Raw genomic sequence first — 7,596 nt, 5'->3', positions numbered from 1 at the left:
TCACTTCTAATTCTCTTAATCTTTTTACCGAATTGATTTTCCACTTCAAGAAGGAATTCTTTAAATTTCTCAAAAGCATCACTTTTATTTTTTTAATAAATATATGTTTGTGTATTTAGAAAAATCATCAATAAAAAGTGATAAAATATCGGTTACCACCACGAGTTAAATTTCTTCAAACTCACACAAATCAGTATGAAATAATTCTAGTAATTCGGTATTTTTTTTAACACTTTTATGAGGCCTTTTGGTAATTTTTGCTTCACTGCAAACTTCACATTGCTCAAATTTTTTTTGTTACTTTAGGAATTAATCCTAAACTACTCATGATTTCCACATATTTACTGTTAATATGACACAAGCGAGCATGCCAAAAATTAATGAAAAACAACATATAAATGAAACAAAGTTTACCTTTGCAGTGGAATTGTCATTACCCTCTTGTGTTATTAAACCATCTTGGCCTCTAGCTTTCTCTTCGACTCGGATGCAAGTGATCAACGCCTCTAAGGAAGTCTCCTTTTGTTTGTGGCGCATGCTCTTTTGGAATTCTCTCCAAGATGGCGGTAGCTTGTCAACAAGTTCTGCAACTACCAAGTTGTCAACAATCTTGATGTTTTCAGATCTTACTTCTGTAACTATCATTTGGAAATCTTGTGCTTGCTCCATAATAGATTTTCTATCCACCATTTGGAAGCGAAAAAAGCGGCTAGATGCATACTTTTTTGCTCATGCCTCTTCAGTATCATACTTAGTCCGTAAAGCTTTCCAAATTTTCTTTGCAGAAGTATAAGTGGTGTCATAGGAATCATAAAATTGATCAGCAAGGCAATTTAAGAGATAAAATTGACATTTATACTCATTTGTATTGTGGGAAGTCACTTTTGCTTCATGTGCCTCGTAGTCTTCATCATTCATCTCTTCAGTTGAGATTTTGTTTGGGTTCTTCTCGGTAAGAACATATGCAACTTTCAAAAGGCTAGGTAAAAAAAAACTTTTCCTTTTCACCTCTTAAAATAAACTCCTTTGAACTTGAAAGACTTGTTTAGATCTCTAATTCCATCATTGGTTTTTTCTGGTTTGTTCCATGGTTGATCTCTTTAAAATTGTTGGTGAAAATACAAGAAAAATTATGTTTTATTGATAAATAATGCAAAGAAAATGAGATACAAATAGATCAGGTTGAGGCACAGATATCTCGGTTTCTTTAAGGAGATCAAGCTCACTGCGGTAGGAAGAACCCAAATACCGATGTAGCAGTCACGAAACTATGACTTGTTCCTTCCAGGATACAACAGCCCGACCACTTGTTGTATGGTTCAGGCCAACTCTGCACAAGATGGTGAACCCAAAACTCCACCAAGAAAAAACACCCTTCTTTGGCTAGTAATTTCTCAAGTATAGAAAAATAGTTGGTGTAGAAAAGAGTAGATGAGAGGAACTATTTATAGGTCACTAAGACCTTACAAATTATACCAAAAATAATAATGACCATTAAACTAGAGACAAGGGAGAGTCTCCAAATATTAACTCACCACCAAGTCCATGAAACTGAACCACTTTCCCCAAAACCTCCTAACAACAAATCTCTTCGCCTCTCCGGTAAACCAACAGACTTGGTCCGTGTTAGAATCGGAATGGCCTTCGTTGGAGGACAATGCCAGACATCAACATTGTCATTAGTCTATTTTTTAGATAACACAACAATAGAGGGGGCCCAATTAATCTCCATTCATGAACAAGACCAAAGGCCACCAAAAAAAACGATGAATCTCCATTCACCAAATAAAATGAGATTTATGAATAAGATAAAAGAAGATTCATGAACAAAATAAATAAGTAAATAAATAAAAGATGTTAAAATGGTCCAACACTTTCCATCAGTGAAGTTTTTTTCACGAATGTTTTTGTATGATAAAAGATACTTTATTTATATTCCACAGACAATATCAAATGGAATAAACATGGAAAGGAAAAAATAGTTTTCCATCCAAGTTGGAAGTAGGCCATGTAAAGTCCAAAAAGTAAATTTCTCAACAATCAAGAATAGTATTTAAAAAAAAATTGAAAAAAGAAAGCAATTTGCATTCTTTTTTTCATTTTTAAAAAATATAAAACAGTGTTGCTACATGTCATCATTTCATTTTACCATTTTTTTTTGTATTTTTTGAGTTTTTACTCACAAATTTTAAAATATAATAGATTTTATATGTACACATATTTTTTTTTATTACATAAATACAAAAAAAATTAAAATAAATTCAATAATAAATAAGATCTCACGAGATAAAAATATCTAATAAAAAACAAAAACACAACCAAAGATACAATAGTTGGATTTTGACTAACGCATAAATGAATTTATTAACAGAGTGTGTAATACACACTATTTCATTGGTTGAAAATTGTGAGTTTCATATGTACAAAATTTTAAATCTTAATTATTAAACTCTGAATCTAAATTTATGGGCGAGTACCACAATTTTAGACTAATCAAATTACATATTTTAGTCATACATTTTGTCAAATATATGAACAAAATCAAATTATCGAGGCCTTTTTAACTTTAAATCTACAATTGAGTGAACCGATTTTTTAAAGGGTAATTTACGTGTAAGTATTAATAAGTGGACTTATTATCTAATAGTTTCTGTGAGAATTAACGGCATTTTTCATCAAATAATATTAAAAAATGTTAATATTTGTTAATTTTCAATGACAGTTTGAAGAATTTGTCGCAAAAAAGTACTAATTATAAGTTTTAGCGATAATGTATAAACATCATGATGAAAAAAGTCTGTAATTGTTAATTTTTAATGACATTCAAAAAACGTCACAAAAAATTATTTTTAGCAACGATTTTACTAGGATTAACTTTCAAAAAGATTTGATGAGAATTAAGTACAATAATTTGGACCTATTGGTAATTTACCTTTTTTAAATAGGGTAAATTAATTAAATAGATGGTGACGTTAACGTGAACAACAATTGTTCACACTTTGTTAATAGATTTTATATTTAACAATTTATTAATATTTTTGTTAATAATTTATTTTTAAAATCATATATATCATAAAAAAAATGTTCTGATAAAGGGACTATCGATATCTGATCAATGTGATTTTTTGTAAGGATGAAGTACTCGATGAACTGTACACATTGAACGGTTCGAATCATTGAAATGAGACTCGTGGTGGATCCCACAAGCCGAATAACACTGTCTAGTCCACAAAGTGGAGTGGACCGAAGAGAAGCCCTTTCCTTCTGGTAATGTGTCATTTGTGTGTCCTTCATGCAGAAAATGTACCGCTCATGTCCTTTTTACTAGAAACTTTGGTTATCAGGGAACTTCCACCAAAGGACCCTAATTTATAAAACGACTTTAAACCTCAATAATAGAGATGTAATATCCAAAAAGTCAGAGAGTATTAATGTAATTAGTGCAAATCTCAAGGGGTGTCAGTGTAATTTACCCAAATATTAATCAAAATGGCATAATTTTAAAATTTTTAACTACTTGTAATGCCTTACTTTTTATTTCACAGATATCATTACCAAATCCTTTATTATAATACAATTTCAGAGATCATGCACATAAATTCAATAAATTAATAAGAATAATTAAGTAAAGGTTATCTCATCCGGATACGTAATAAATGCAATATGAGATATAATTAAATAAATTGGTCGTAGGCTTACATTAAAAAAAAAAGAAAAAGAAAAAAGAAAATGGTTTAACCCTTTTACAACAATGGCATTCCGTTCACAAATAAAAAGGCCCCGGGGCCAACAACTAAGGATGATCCTTAATCTTGAACACTTCTTAACTGCACCTGAAAAATGATTAGTAACGTAGGATGAACATAAAGTCCAGTAGGGATCCCAATATGATCTTAAACAATAACAATATACATATACTTATGATCGTGAATGCTTTATATCATATCATATACATAAAGTGACAGTTTATACAGAAATATACTTATATAAGATTTTTTTTCAAAATCATTCATTTCATTTAACAACATAAACAATTTACTTTTTTTCTTCTTGTTACCTTTTATTAAATTCACATAACAATAACAGATTCTTGAAAACAATTTCACAAAGCTCATTATGTTTTCTCCCACTTTCTAGACTTACACCTAGTTTACCCTTTTTTTTTTGGGAAACATGTTCACAAGTATCCGATTTCCTTTACATTATTTGCAATCTCAATACAGTACCTATGTATGTTTCCAATACATTCATATATATATATATATATATATATACATCTAATACGAAAAGGAAAACAACAAGCATCCTACAACTATCTACTCAACATATGAGACAATTCGGCCTTCCTGAACCATAACCATCATATCCATAATATGCACAGATACACTGAGACAATAATGATAAATAAGCTCAGCTCTACCTTTCTTAAGCATGGTAAGCCAATGATACACCTTTCCATAATGAAATGTCATTTTACTAGACACCGGCTCCAGGCGTTAGCTGGAAGGTACTGGTACCTCTCATTCAAAGTGCAGTCAATTCTCCAGGTGCTAGCTGAAAGGTAATGGTACCTCTCATTCTCAGCCCAAGCACATTCCAACCATCACAACAGGTTATAAGCACAACTAACACAAGTGTAATGCATACACATAACTGCTCAACACAACAATGTCATCCTCTACTGATGACCAAGGGCAAAACCTTTAATGTATGTACTTAATACACATGATACAATAATAATCCAACTCACATGAGACTTTAATTCCAACCACCACAATAGGAAAATACAACATTCATAATCAAACCCCATGTTCATTTCTAAAATACAAATCGTCATGGTTTCTTTTCCCTTTCAAAATAAATCCCCTTATTTTCCAATTTAACATATTCCAAACTTTGTCCACAGTTCATCCTCTTTATTTTACAAAACTAAATCCATTCTCTTTGTTTTACAAAACCAAAATCTAGTCCTTTATTTTAGAAAACCAAACCAAACCAATGAATATCAAAGCCATAGCTCAACTCAACTTAACATGATTAATCTATAATAATTCTAATACCATGGTTAATTCTTCTTTTTTACTCTTAACACAATAACACAATCCATATAATCAAAGCACAAAACATTACACAACTTTTTCCCTTTTTAATCCATTAAGTCTATAATAGTAAATTAGATCTTTTTCTCCTTCTCAACATCAACATGCTAAACTACTCCCTAAAGAACCCAAACAACAATCTATGTAACGATTTCCAACCCCAAGTAACAAACCCTAGATATCTCTCATATGATTTTTCAAAAAGAACTCCAATATACATGGTTTTTATGCAGTAAAAATCTACCACATATCTATCTATAGATGAAGTATTGAAAAGGAGCAAGAAATCCTTACTTCGAGTGTAGAAGAGGAAAACCCGAAAAACTCAACGTCAACGAAACCACGAACTTCTTGGATCAATAGAAAGCCCTTAACAAGATCTACAACATTTCTCAAAGGAACAAGGTGAAAAAATGTCTCTAACCAAGTAAATCTAGAGATCTATATGAAAAAGTTTGAGTTGAGAGAGAGAGAGAGAGAGAGAGAGAGAGAGAGAGATTCACGGTGAAAAGAGGAAAAGAGAAGGAAAGAGAAAAAAAAATAATGAGGAAGGAGTGTTTTGGAGCCGATTTATTGTGGCTAGATAATAATAGAATAATAGTTCCAAAGTCAAATGAAAAGAACAAGTCAAAAGTTCCCAAAAAGTAGGGCCCAAGCCGACCAAAAATCTGGAAATAACACACAGGGGTCGACCCTCAAGTCGGTGGTGTTGACTCTCAAGAAGAAATAACAAAAACACCAATGTTGGCAACAGACAAGGTGTCGACCCTCAGACCCGTGTTGCCAACACCAAATTTCAATAGCCAATTTCAGATTCAGCAGCAGACAAGGGTTGACACCAGAATCCGTGGTATCGACCCTATAAACCAGTAAAGACACCAAGAGTAAGGCAACAAGATGTTGTCAACCCCCAAGAAGGCTAGTGTCGACACTAGAACATAATCTCCAAGTTCCCAAAGAACTTTTTGACAAAATCAAGAGTGAACGAACAATCTTAACAAGTCTAAATCAAATTCTACTCCTCCAAAACCAAGATACAACAACTCCATGGATTCCCAAAATAACATAAAGGATTCAAAAACACTTTTCAATAGTTTAAAGGATATAAGTGCTACACTGCTTGTTGCCAAAATATCTAAAACATGAACTTTACTCTATTAATATGGCTATTCAAGACAAATAGTTAACTAAAAACCAAATTAATTGCCAACATAATTTGTTACTGAATAGTCAACTCACAATCTACTCCCTCATTTTTGTAAGAGAAAAGATAGGCACATATCCATGGAGAGAGAGTGAGTGTGTAGATCCTACGCATTGAATCTCTTTATAAGTGTGTATGTATGTATCTCTATATCTTTGGCTTCTATTACAAACTATACCTTCCATTGCTATACCCATTTGGGCTACCACAATCCTTGAAGAGGTAGGTATAAATGACACAAATTTACATCAATTAAAATAATGTAGAAATCTAACCTCCATTATATATGTACACCCATATGTTTTTGCTTAGGCTGTGTTGAAGTGGGTGAGAGAGTACTCCCGTCTCCTGAGCTTAGATGGGTGGTTGATGTGTGAGAAAGTATTGTCCGACTCAAAAAAATTTCATTATACTCAGAGAAATTTCGGTCCTGACTCAGAGAAAATTTCAATTTTCACAGAGAAAATTCCCTGTGAAAATTGAAATTTCTTTGAGTTGAGGCCAAATTTCTCTAAGTCGGGAAATTTTATCTATGAAGATGCCTAGGGACCTTAACTACTATGAAAATATTGTATGGCCATTATCTTATAAAATCTTAAGGGCATTAAAAAAAAAATCCCCCTCCACAAAGTGAAATGTACTAGAGAGAAGCACTTTCCTTTTGGTAATGTGTCATCCGTGTATCCTTCATGGTGAAAATCTACCGCTCATATCCTTTTTACAAGGAGCTTTGGTTATTAGGGAACTTTCACCAAAGACCCCTAATTTATAATACGACTTTAAACCCTAATAATAGAAATGTAATTTTTCAAGAGTATTAATATATTTAGTGAAAATCTCAAAAGATGTCAGTGTAATTTATCCAAATATTAATCAAAATGGCATAATTTTAAAATTTTTAACTGCTTGTCGTCAAAATATGTAAAACATTGAGTTTACTCTGGTAGTGTGGCTATTCAAGATCAATAGTTAACTGAAACCAAATTAATTGCCAACGGTGAGTGTGTAGATCCATGCACTGACTCTCTTTAAAGTGTGATGTATGTATCTCTGTATCACTGGGGACAATTTTTTGTTGGGGATAATTGCACCCAGTGACATTTATGAAAAAAAATTAAAATTAAAATTATGATTATTAATATTTATAAAAAAATTATTAATTTAGTAATGATTTTTAAAAAATTATTTTGTTTTTTTGTGTGTTTCCTTTGGAAGTTAGGGTGCGTGCAGTGCCCTAGCAGAGCAACCGCTCTTGTGCTGCTTCATGTGCTTATTCACAGTATAAAGTATATC

Source organism: Camellia sinensis, chromosome 15, assembly GCF_055761805.1.
Source record: "Camellia sinensis isolate YWXY chromosome 15, ASM5576180v1, whole genome shotgun sequence".
Classification (NCBI taxonomy): domain Eukaryota; kingdom Viridiplantae; phylum Streptophyta; class Magnoliopsida; order Ericales; family Theaceae; genus Camellia; species Camellia sinensis.
The sequence above is the reverse complement of the archived record's forward strand: the minus strand, read 5'-3'. Positions refer to the sequence as shown.